The sequence below is a fragment of the Chiloscyllium plagiosum genome, chromosome 44 (assembly GCF_004010195.1).
Source record: "Chiloscyllium plagiosum isolate BGI_BamShark_2017 chromosome 44, ASM401019v2, whole genome shotgun sequence".
NCBI classification, from domain to species: Eukaryota; Metazoa; Chordata; class Chondrichthyes; order Orectolobiformes; family Hemiscylliidae; genus Chiloscyllium; species Chiloscyllium plagiosum.
This window is the reverse complement of record NC_057753.1, coordinates 795,149-808,465: the sequence shown is the minus strand read 5'-3', so window position 1 is coordinate 808,465 and position 13,317 is coordinate 795,149. Positions and strand designations below refer to the sequence as shown.

Here is a 13,317-nt window from a genome sequence, read left to right as displayed (position 1 = left end):
CTCTTTAATACATAGTTGCTGTACATTGCTTTCTAACAAATTTGATTTGATTGGAATTATTATTGATACATATCTAGGTACAGTGAAATGTTTTGTTTTTAGTGCAGTGCAGGCAGATCATACCAAACAAAGTATAAGGGTCCTATGACAGAGCGAATATAAAACGTTACAGCTGCAGATAAGGGGCACAGAGTGAGATCAACATGAAATATAATATTTGAGAGTTCCATTCAGGAATCTAATAGCAGCAGGGAAGAAGCTATTCTTGAATCTATTTGCTCATGTGCACAAGCTTTTATGTCTTCTGTCTGAGAGAAGAGGTTGGAGGAAAACATAGCAGGAGTGAAAGCGGTCTTTCATTCAATTAGTTGGTTTCCCAAGACAATGGAAAATCAATACGTCTTCAAATGCTGGAAGGCTTGATTATGTTATGGACGGGGCTGTGTTCATGACTCTTGTAGTTTCTTGTGGTCATGGGAAAAGCTGTTGCCTAATCGCACTATGATGCAGACACAGAGAAGGCTGTCTATGGTGCATCTGTGAAAATTGATAAGAGTGCTTGTGGACATATCAAATTTCCTTCAGCCTACTGAGGAAGTAGAAATGCTCTTTTGTTTCCTTGAACATTGATGCGACATGGGTAGACCAGACAGGTTGTTTGTCGTAATCACTTCCAGAACCTTGACACTGTGGATGAACCCCATCTCAGCACTATTGATGCAGACAAGGGCATGCCGTCAGCTTCACTTCCACAAGGCAATGCTCGAGTCTTTCGTTTTATTGACTTCGATAGTGTGCTTGTTGTCTTTAAACCAACCCTCTTAGCATTCCATCTCTTTCTTGCATTTGTTAGATTTCAATAACTAATGTCGTCAGACTCACAATTCCCTTTTAGCATTAACATTTCCCATTCTCCTGGCTTTTCAGAAATACTTCTCATTGAAGGCCGTTATGCCAAAGAGGATAAACTTGTACTTAATCTACAAAATAATCCATCTGATCTCTTCTTGCCCAGGCATCAGACTGTCCATATCAGTTTGGAGCCTCCTTGCTTTCTTATCACGACCCACGTAGTTAATTGCCGTTGACAATGCTGGAAATCTTGCATGGTGTCCTCATAATCATTGATGCAGCTTAGGAATAACGAGTGCACAAATATTGTTCCTTACAATACATCACTTGAAATAATCGTCCAACAATAGAATGATAGTTTATGTATTCCATTTCCACTGACGCTATGTTTTCTTCAAATTAATGAAATCTTAATTAATGACAATATAATGTCTGTCTTCAAGAAATCTTGAATTCACACCAGTATAATTGATGCGAAGAAATTAGTGCTTATAATGTATTCAGGCAGTTGGACATTTCATCAAAAACAATCATGGTCGCAGAATTTTCGTACTTGTCACAGAATAAACTGTTTCACAGAATGCATTCAAAGCTCACGTCCAGGGTTTTAGTCTATCAATGCCATTTCGGTTTGAACTGATCTGCTGTGTGCTGTCAGCAACAGCTGCAACTGGCATTCATCTCATCCCAGAAGAAAATCAGTTGTACTTACTCATATGCAATTGATAACAAGACTTCAGTGGAGTTGGGTAAGTTGGTATCGAGTTACCGAGGAGAGAAAAATGAAAATGTCGGGTTAAGATGGCAAGCAGATATTTTGGCACAGTGGATCTCGACTGCGAAATTGAGAAGTAGATAGAAGGCAATTCCCAAACTTTATTTCAGTTCTGTCTATCCAAAAGATATGTTTCAAATAACTGATGTAGAATGGTGGCTTACACATTTCACCAACTAACCAACATGTAATGTCACAGAACCCAGAATAAATGATTTTTTTTAGCATGAACAGATACCACATTAAAAAGCTTAGCCGTTTGTATTGTCATCATGTTACGCAAGATTGTACATGTACAGATTCTATGTTAGTAGCAGCATCATTCTTCAATTCAAAGGTAGTTTCCGACATGGATAGATAGCCCGTTACATGACCTGAGGAATCTGCTCTAGTTACTGACACCCCCACCAATACAGACTAGCTGAACAGTATACATCACGATCTGTCTCCTATGCAGCGAAACAGCCACTGCAGAACCAGATACCACAAAGAACACAGAACATAGAACATTACAGTGCAGTACAGTCCATCGGCCCTCGATGTAGCACCGACCTGTGAAATCAATCTGAAGTATATCTAACCGACATCATTCAATTCTCGTCCATATGCCTAGCCAATGACCATTTAAGTGCCATTAAGTTCGCGAGTCTGCTATTCTTGAAGGCAGTGCGTTCAATCCCCTATTACTGTTGTGGTTTTGTTCGCCAAGCTGGGAATTTGTGTTGCAGACGTTTCGTCTGCAACACAATTTGTTCGCAGTCGTCTGGCTGTCAGTTCGGAAATGCTCTTGATGTGGCTAGTCCTTTGGGTTGCGGCATGGCCTCATTCCGTTGTCTTTCCCTTAGGCATTGATGAAATTGTGCGGATATCCGTTTTTGGCGAATACATTGTATATGTGTTCTTCTTCCTCTTTTTGCAGTTCTGGTGTACTGCAGTGTGTTGTGGCACACTGAACAAGTTGACACCACTACATCTTCAATCATTTTATTTCACAATGCGATACCCCATTGGTTCTGCATGATGGAGGAGTACAGCCAAAAATGGTGAGGATAAGTGTGGCTTACTCAGAGTGAAGCCGAGTGGCTCTAAAGTTCTGCACGTGTAAACAAGCTGCAGTGCTGGTGTCTCACAAGTGAGTCTCACACACATTTCAATCAAGGTCAAAATCATCTTTCTGGAAGTACTATACATGCAAACCAAGAATAAGTAAGTCAAAGTATTTCCATTCTGCATTTATTACAACCATCGGAGCCACATACAGACTTAAACACGGTTTAGTTTTCCTGCAGTAGCGGGGTGGAACGTTTCAAGCGATCTTCGGAACGATTAGATTTACAAGACAAGGCTTTCCTTGCATTTCAGAGTCTAAGCTTAATTATCTTTTACCAACAGATGCAATTTAGAATAGTGGATACTTTCTTTTTTACAAAAGTGATCACTGATCATAAATGTGACTGATGCTTGTAATGAATTGGAAATGCTTAAACAGTTACTTAAACAGTTATTCCCATAGTCACATTAACCTATCTATGGAAAACAGTTAGTCAATCACTGCAAGTTATGTGCAGGATTTAACAATGTCGCTTAGTGCGACTGAAACATTGACTGATGTCGGTTTACCATGAGATTTATTTGTACTTCTGATTAACTCCGGGCTGATGGATGGGTGTCCCAAGTAAGCAGGAGTAAGTGGTGTCACTGTTCCATTCCGCCGCTGTGACTCTCTACCTGCTAGTCACGAATTTGGAATAATTCCCCTCCTATCTATCTATTTGGTTCGGTACCCGGTATCTGAAAGGGTGTCATTGGCCATCCAGCCAATGTAAATCTCAGCTGGGTAAAAGCTGGTGGCTTGACACATCAGGGTCGCTGAATTCTCAGTGTCAATCTCGTCCGTCGATGGATGCAGGAGATAAACTTGAGGAGGATGCATTTTGTCATCTGCAAAATGAGTGATGTTTATTTAACGGAGACTATCTTACATCTGCATTAGAATTTCATTGTTAGTAATGCATGTAGTTTATACAATATTTCCTATCTGTCAGACTATGTGAATATTTCTAAATGCTGTAGTACTTCATGTCCCTTACTTTGCTGGTTTAAATCTTGGAGCCAATCATACATTTTGCAAAGATTAATATTCGTGGGGTGCAAATGATTCAACCACTTGTAGTTCTTCACGCTCATTTTCAGAAAATAAGACGCCACGACTATTGGCTTTCCATGATTTCCTCATTGTGTTTTAACAATCTATTCGGCACAAGCCCATAACCACACGCCAAACAGCATCCCTCCAAGAGCCACTACGCACAAAAGCACATTACTCATTGCCAATCCATCTAACATGCACATATTTGGACTGTAGACGAGAAATGGAGCCCGCTTTGGAAGCCCACGTGAACATGGGAACCCTCTACACAGAGTTGGAATTGAACCTGTACCCTGGTGCTCTGAGGCAGCAGTGCAAACCAGTGAGCCACTTGCTGCTGCTGACTTGGGGCCATTTAGTGCAATGCATCAATGACTTGACAGGATTTTTGTTTTCCGTTGGACTAGTGTTTGAGTGAGGCTTGTATCAAAGGATTGTAAGCTACTATTTCTGGAAAGATTCACTGGACCGGAAAGGTTCACCCTATTTTTCTCTCCACAGATCCTGCCATTCCTGTTCTGTTTCTTCGAAACATTTTTTTTTTCATTTCAGACTTCCGAAATCGACTCTATTTTGTTGTTATTGCAGTACTATCCCCACTTACTAGTTGCCTTTTTGAGAGACGCTTTCATTGGTGGTGGTAATTCACTGTCTTCCACCAAGCAAACATATTCGGCACTGCTGTCCCACTCTGACGCAATGACTTTAAGTTTGCTCACAATGGTGAATTTGCTTCCGTTCCAATCAGGATTTTCTGTCTTGACTCCTTTCGTTGTTTCAGCCCCATTCACCTGCCAGAAAACGTTGATGTTTTCTAAGTTGCAATGAACGATTTCACACACAATGCTCACTGTCTTTTGTGTCCAAATCTCTTCGAACAGAGGTTTCAGTAGCTTGACAGAAATATCTGTCTGACGGCAATCACCTGGAAACAGAAAAGAATGCATGTTTTCAGGCTGCGATATCAAAATCAATTCCAAAACATTACAAGAGATGGAAATAGTTTTATTTACTGCGATCTGTTATCTGTTTTCTGAGATAGATTAGGCTTAATTAATCAGATGCTGTGTCCTCCTTTTGTATTGGTTGCATTCACTCTGAATATTATGGATAGGCCTTCAGAAATATTTCCAATGTAATCTTGCACAATTTGGAAACTGCTCTGCCTTGGGTATACTGAGGTCTAATTGTCTCCGTTCGAGTGCTGCACATTTTCACCTATTGCAGTTACTGATGTTAGAAGATAAATTGGTGCCACATGAACTGTAGTTATCGGAATCCAATACCAGACGAGCAAAAACATATCATATGTGTCCCCTCTTCATGAGGTTACATTATTTGCACTGTCTCAGAAGAACTCATGGAGAAAATCACCTGGTATTAATCTACATTTTGTTTGATTGCGTCCTTTAACCTGATTTTGCTGTCCTATTACCTCGGCAGTCTTTTATTTAAAAATAAAAGATACGTACTGCATAGTTCAGTTCCAGTCAAGGGCCCTTTCAAGAGATGATTTTCAATTTAACTCTTCTTTGAATAGTGTGAAGTAAGGAAATCTAAAATATTGTGAGCACCTATCTTTCACTTCGCACCTCTGATATTGGGAATAGCCAAAGCTAACAGTTTTTTCAGAATCGTGATAACTTTAAAGGAATACGTAAGGTAGGGAAAAGCGTGCTTTTAGATTGCTTAAAGAAAAATGGTCACTCTTAGTACAATAATAGTTCCTGTCTTTATGCATAACATAAAGTACAAATAAAAAGAAGATTCCTGAATGTTCTGCTTATATTATTGCCGTTAATTTTCATACACCTACGGTATTCACAGAACCAGTTATCTCTGAAAGTTTCAATACTTCTTGTCCGGACTGATGTTCCGTGTCTATTCTGCAGTTCAAATGGCATAATTTTATTTTGTGTGCATGCTGTAAAGCTTATGCAGTCCCTCTGTTACGCCAGTGCCTCCGACAGGTTGCCTGGGTGGAGACTATTGCACAAACAACTCCTTGTTGCTAACATTACTGTCTCGCATTCCAAGTTGTTAAGTATAAATACCTGCTTGACTTCTGGCTGTCCTGAGTTCGTCTCTTCCACCTCGTCTCTATTCAACCGAGCAGACTGTTAATATGAATTTGTTGATTCGCGACCTGAGTTCAGTCGCGCTCTGTTACCATTTCTTCCTCAATAGGTGCTTCATATTTTACGTTCCATGATCAGTTCCATCCAAATAGTCTTGCTTTTTCAAAACCTTTCAGCTAATACAATTAAGTGATAGAGGCGGGAATGAAATTGTGAAAAACAAACTAATCAGAATGAAATTAATCATCTGGAACATGCAACATGAAACATTCCAACGCAGTACGAGTCCTTCGGCCCTCGATGCTTCCCCGACTTGTAAAACTACTCTGAAGCCAATCTAATGTACACTATGCTATTCTCGTCCATATGCCAATCCAATGACCATTTAATTGCCCTTAAATTTGTCTAGTCTACTACTGCAGCAGGCAGTGCGTTCCATACCCCTACGACACTCTGAGTAGAAAAACTACCTCTGATCTCTGTCCTTTATCTATCACCCATAAGTTAAAGCTACATCCCCGCCAGCAATCCATTGACTTTTGAGGAAACAGGTTCTCACTGTCCACCCTATTTCAGTCTATGTTTCAATTAAGTCACCTCTCAAACTTCTTCTATCTGACGAAAACAGTCTCAAGTCCATCAGCGTTTCCTCATAAGTCCTTCCTTCCATATTAGTCAACATCCTAGAAAATCTCCTTTGAGCCGTTTCCAAAACTTCCAAATTCTTACTATACTGTGGTGACCAGAACTGAACGCAATTCTCCAAGCGTGGCCGCACTAGAGCTTTGCACAGAGGCAGCATGAACTCATGGTTCCGAAACTTAGTCCCTACACCAATCAAAACTAACACATCGTATGCCTTGTTAATAACTTCATCAATCTGATTGGCAACTTCCAAGGATCTCTGCACATGGGCACTGACATTCCTCTGGTCATCTGCACTTACAAAAATCTTACCAATTGCCCCATACTCTTTATTCATTTTACTCTTTCTAAAGTGAACCACCTCACACCTTTCCGCATTAAGCTCAATTTGGCACCTCTCAGCCCAGCTTTGCAGCTTGCCTCTGTCCCTCGGTAACCTGGAAACATCCTTCAGCACTATCCACATCTCTATTGGTCTTCGTGTTAACTGAGAATGTACTCATCCAGGTCATTTACAAGAATGAAAAACAGTAGTGGTCCCAAAACACATCCTTGTAGTAAACCACTAGGAACTGAACTCCAGGATGAATATTTCCGACCAATCACCAGCCTCTGTGTTCTTACAGCTCGCCACTTTCTCCGCTCGTTAGAAACAAAAATCAGACTTTTATCAATGACTTTTGAAAGCAAGTAATTTCAGAATTTACTGTGTACGGCTGAGATGATCTTATCAGAGACAAGTTTGCATCGAAAACCTGAACTGAGTACTCTCACATTATCACATGAATGTCTTGCATTACTGTGGACAGGAAAATGGAAAATCATATTGATATAAACGATATTGGTAAGCAAGCTTCTTTGATGGATATTCCCTTGACTGATCATTCTCAATAAATCAGCAGGAGAAAAATAATATAGCCATCCCATTCTACAGCAAGTGAATGACCAGAAGTTTGTCACAGCCCATTAATCTATTTCCTTGACCACAGACTAGAGATCAGTGTTGCAAACTTGATGTATTGCTACTCGTTTCTTTAAGGATATGAACGGGCTTTTGCACAGCCCATAACACAATCGGGTGAGATCCAGCAACTAAGCAGACAGCGGGAAGTACAGCCAATTCCGTACATTGCAAGAATTATTCTCATCAATAACACAATTATTTGTCTGTTTCTGTGACGTCTATGGGAGGAGGACTGATGAATATAATCCTTGAAACGTGCAAGGTAATTCATGTGCATTAGCCCTATTTGTTAAGAAATGTTTGCATTTCTAAGTACGTTTTAGTTGACTGTCAGCAACCACTCAAGCTGGCATCAAAGGAGGAGCATGAAGCAGTGACTGAAGCAAGCAAAATACAAAATCTTGTCGATACAATCATCCTCTCAAAAACTTTTTTCTTGTCGAAAGACAACACGCCTTCAAGCATTAATCTTGCAATTAAGCTATTTTTCTTAATATAAGTTTTCAACTAACCTATTTTTCTCGTTAATCTGCTCAGATAGCTCAACACACAACTGTGGAGGTGGTGGGAAGTAAACACGAGCCTCTTGGTCCCGAGTTCCACAAGAGGCAATGCGCCAGAAGAGGGACCCTCCATTCTTTATATCAGCAATCTTCAGACTGCTTGAGACCATGCGCTTGTTGGATGTTATTGCTTCTCCTGTTTACCTCATAGCCATGTGCAGTGTGCTAAAGTTGTTTCATTCCAAGAGATCTTGTACATTTTAAAATTGCTGGAACCTTGGAATGTTTGGTTAAGATTTCATGTCCTATTGATATTTAGCGCAAAGCATTAATTGTGGAAATGTTTGCTGAAACGCTATCCTTACCTTTCGGGCTCCTGATGACCCCTTTCGCAGTGGACTGTGAAGGTGGGTGCAAGGCAGTACAAGTGTATTCTGCTCGGCTATTCTATTCCACTCGGTAAAACTAGGAGGTTCCGTGCACTGAAGGTCAGGTCCTGTTCTAGTGCAGTGGGGAAAGTGGTGATGTTCGTGGTGACAGAAGCTCCATCTTTCTCCCAGAAAACGCCTGTTTTGTCAGGATAGAATACTCTTATCAAACATGCAAAAGTAGCAGAGCTGCTGTTCTGAATTTCATCAGGTCACGTATGACTTCATTGATTTGACTGTAATACAAGTATAGACAAATTTAGTCTTTCCTCGTTAATAAAGTGACATGTACAATAGATATTTCTTGCCACCAACCTCTTGCCATTCTTGTTCGTCTTGATACTGCGGTCGATTATTGATCCTGTTTTGCAGAACATGTACTTTGCATCCCACTCTGCCACTCGTCCACGCTGCTGGTCAAGCAGTTGATGGTCAGATATTGGTTTCTGTTCGCTGCTTCAATTTGAACGCCTTCATTCCGCAACTTTCCATCCACTATCCAAGAGATAACTACCTCAGTGGAAACTGTCGAAAGCACTTCACGAACCAGAGTGGCACTTTAATTGATCCATAGAGCAAGCAAAACGGAAAGTAAGAAAAATGTTGATGAATGAGGGTTTTTTGTGGACGGGTGTAGTGAGCAAATATATACAGACACAGACAAAGAAAGTTGGAGAGACAGGAAGACAGGTGCAGAGACAGGCAAACTACGAGTCAGGTAGAAATATAGAGACATAAAGCTAGTGAATGGGAGCTTGAGATGACAGATCAAAGAATCGAGTCAGAGAGGGAGGGAGACGGTTAGAGGGAAAGAAAACAGGAAATAGAGGCTTGGATACCGACAGGTGCAAATTGCAAGAGAAGCAAAAGGTGCAACAATGGTTGGTGCACGAATAGTTATTCCAATCTGCAGAAACACGAAGATAAAAGTAGAAATAATTCCGAGACGTAGAGAAGCATAGAAACCGAGACATAGAAACACGATCAGTGAAGAGAGAGATGAAATGACAGAACGAGAACGATCAGAGGAGGCAGAGACGAACAGTTTGATAGACAACGACAGAGAAAACTGACAGGAACAAAAGAGAGTTCAAGATCAAGATAGACAGGTGGAGACAGAGAAAATTAAGATGCATCTTAACCACAGAAAATCATTGAGATCGTCAACCCCGATAGGTTATTTAAAGTCCTGTGCAAATGCCAATCTACATAATGAATGTTCTAAATGAACATATTGGTGTAAATTTGTTGTTAATGTCGATCCCCTTCCAATAACAAATTTCTATCTCTGTTTCACCAAACATCTGTATTGCTCCCCTTAGTTGTTCTGAACATTGTCCTCCCAATTTATCCTTTCTACAATTGTGTGGCAGCACTCAGAAGCAGAAAACACCAAATCGAAACTCGTGTCAGCAGTAGAAATACACATTGTTGAAATTTATTCTTTTGTGATGAAGTGTGTGCCTTGTTCAGGTGTTTTTGCTGCCCTCAATTGACTAAGTAAATTAGCCAAAGCAGGGGACTACCTCGTTTTATAAAGAATTTTTAATACCGAGAATATCCAGAAAGTTTGTCTAAACTTGTCATTTAAGAGGTTTGCTGACTAATCTCTCTCATTCTGTTGATTTCTTCATATCTGTATATCTGTATCTTTTCCTGTCTTCTTCCAAGGCCTTTGGTTATTTCAGTCAGACCTATACAGAGCAAAGAGAAATAATTTCAAATGTTATTTTCTACTTTGCAAAAGAGCAGCTTTAGGTACCTAGTTCATTTCCACTCAGTTTTGCTGTAACATTTCTCTGGACTATAAATTGCCATTTATATTACTTACTGCAATTATTTCAAGAATGCTTCATCCGCAGTAATAAACCAACAAAATAATTTTCCATCTTGTCTAATATTTATTACAAAAATGATTATGGTAATGAATTTGAGCCTGTGGGGTTGTCTAGCTTTCTTACACGATGTTGAACTAATTTCTTTTCTCTGGTTACTATTGGGAGCAGAATGGGAAACTTGACAACTGTACACAGAGCCGCTGCTCCATTTCTGCAGGGGCACTTTAAGCAAATTTGTAGAACTAAAATCATTGGTCACTGTTTTCGTTGGAGATGTACTTGTAAAGCCAGGACTTATGGTATTTCCGTTCTTTTGCCAGGTCACTGCAATTGCTTCAGGATAGTATCCACTAATTAGACAAATCAGAAATCCGTTTGCCTTCTATTCTTCAGCTGCAGAGTACTGTAGACTGATGACTGGTGGAGAAAGCTCTACTCCTAAAATTACAAATTAAGGTTTACTCTCTTGTGTATAGATGATTAACTTGTTTCTGTGATGTCATGTACAACCGATTAATGTCAAATTATACCAAAAAAGTCACGTTATTGTATCAAGATATCATGTTGCTATAATAAGTCACTCGTAAAGTTGGCATCATACTGCACTTTAAGGTGAGCTCCAAACCAGATCAACTGATAGAGTCCAAAGAGCAGAAAGAAACATTTCATTCAAAATCGTCCACGCTGACCAGATTTCCCAAATTGAACATGTGCCATTTAGGGTCATAGAATCATTGATAACAAAGAAAGAAACGCTTTGGTCCAACTCGTCCATGCCAACCAGATATCCTAAATTAGCTTTGTCCGATTTGCCAGCACCTGGCCCATATCCCTCTAAACTATTTTTATTCATGTCCCATTCAGATGCAATTTGAAGATGGTAATTTTGTAAACCTCCAACTGGCAGTTCATTCCATAAACGCACCGTCTTCAGTGAGAAAAAAATGTCCTTTAGAAGTCTTTCATATCTTTCCGTTCTCATCTTAATCACCTGCCCTTGAGCTTTAGACTCACCCACGCAGGGAAAAATACGTTGTCTATTTCTCATTGCCATTCATAATTTTATAAACTTCGATAAGGTCACAAATGAGCTTCTAACGCACCAAGGGAAATACTCCCAGCCAATTCAGCCTCTCCTACAGCTCAAATTCTTCAACCCTAGAAACAGCCTTGTAAATCTTTTCTGAAGTCTCTCAAGTTTCAGAACGTCCTTCCCAAAGCGGGGAGACCAGCATTGCAGAAAATAATCCAAAAGCGGCCGAAGCAATAGCCTGTGCAGCTGTTACATGACCTTCCAACTCAGACTCAGTGTACTGACCAATAAAGAAAAGCATTCCAAGCGCCTTCTTCATTTGCTGATACTTGGTCCATATTCTACAGACATGTCCTCTTCATGTACATTCCCAAACTCGTTTAAATTTTGAAACACTACCACTTCTGTCACTTCCTCTGGCAGTTCATTCCATATACACACCATCCTCTGTGCAAAAAAAAAAACCCGAAACGCAGATCCCTTTCAAATCTTTTCCTTCTCAACTTAAACCTATCCATTCTAGGTTTGAAATCCTATCCGCTAGGGAATTACTTTGATATTTACCTTATACATGGTTCTCATGGTTTTATCAAACTCTATAGGTCGCCACTCAACTTCCTCGTTAAGACAACCTACTTTTATATCAAACATCACTGTCTTTTTTGACGGTAAGCTTATCAACTGTTCAAACATTAAGTCATAAATTTGTACAATGTCGAAAATGCATCCCTGGCCAAACTCCCACTTTCTAATTTAGGTTTTCTATTCGCCTTCTATCAGTGTCTGAATCTCAGGCCAAGCACGAGGCTCTGTGCTTTGTGACCTAATTTTGCCATGTCAAGCCATCCTTCGATTTCAGAATTCCCTTCCTTGTCCTCAAGCTCCCAATGGCTTCACTCAACTCTAACTCTAAAATTTCCTCGAGCTGAAAACGTGTGAGAAATATGCATTGATGCACTAGCCTCTGTAGAATTCTTCATTTCAACTGTCCCACAATTAATCAATGTACTTTCAGCCTCCGAGAGAGGAGGTTCTGTAACACGCCTCCATACACCTTGTCACCCATTCTTATTGTTTATGCACTTACTAAAGCATACCTTTCTATTATAAAAAAAGCCACTTCTCAAAATATTAATGATTTATTTCCAATAATCTGCTTTAAGTTTCCTGCTAACGAGGCAATTTCATCTCATATAATTACCAGGAAATAACTTTTAGCAAGCGTTTCATTTTTGTGGTATTTTGGTTTTGATTAGTCAACTGACGTGTATTTACACACTGGACACAAAAGTAATCTGGAGGCCTTGTTTATGTATTTAAGGGAGCAAAATTGTGCCCAACCTCTGCAGTTTCCGTCCTAATCAGATGCATCCTAAATCTTGCCTAATCGCATCAAAATTGTTTATCCCCCAGCTATGATCCTTGTCCTGCGGTAGATGCCGATCCGTTTTCATCATTAAATTAAACAAATGTGTTCCCCTACACAAACGCTATTGCCGCCAATGCAATCATCTGACGACACTCCTTAGAAACTGGCGTTTACTCGTTACCTTGTTATAATCACTAGACTACTTAATACAGTCATCAGCAGAACCATTTGTTTGTTCCTTCAAACCAACTCCTCTCTCGAAAATGTCTCAGCTGACCTGCAACCAGAAATTCCAAGCTCTTCAAAGGTATTCTAGATTCTTTCGCCATTCTCTACGCTGAGATCCCAATCTCAAATTCTTTGGAGTAAACCTAATGCGAACTCTGCTGCCAAGATCCTAAATTGCACTTCTTGTTCACCCATCAAACTTTTAGCTCAAAGACACTATATTTTCGAATTCATTTTCTCTGCCATTTGTTCAAATTCAGCCACAGCCACAGTTTTGATATTACAAAAGCCCGAGATGAACAATCTCTTAGCTTTTTGTATTGGTCTGTTGCTAACTACTTATCAATCCCCGACGTCTATCACTACTGAGCAGTTACGTCATCAATAACACTAGAAAATATCACGTGAAATTTTACAATGAAATATTACACCACGGCGGCAGCTATCAAACTGCG

General features: G+C 39.9%; 1 pseudogene; it reads right to left on the bottom strand.

Annotated features, from left to right (window-relative positions):
- LOC122543618 overlaps nt 1–12,963 on the bottom strand; it is a 30,391-nt pseudogene extending 17,428 nt beyond the window's left edge.
- Between the last annotated feature and the right edge of the window lie 354 nt (nt 12,964–13,317).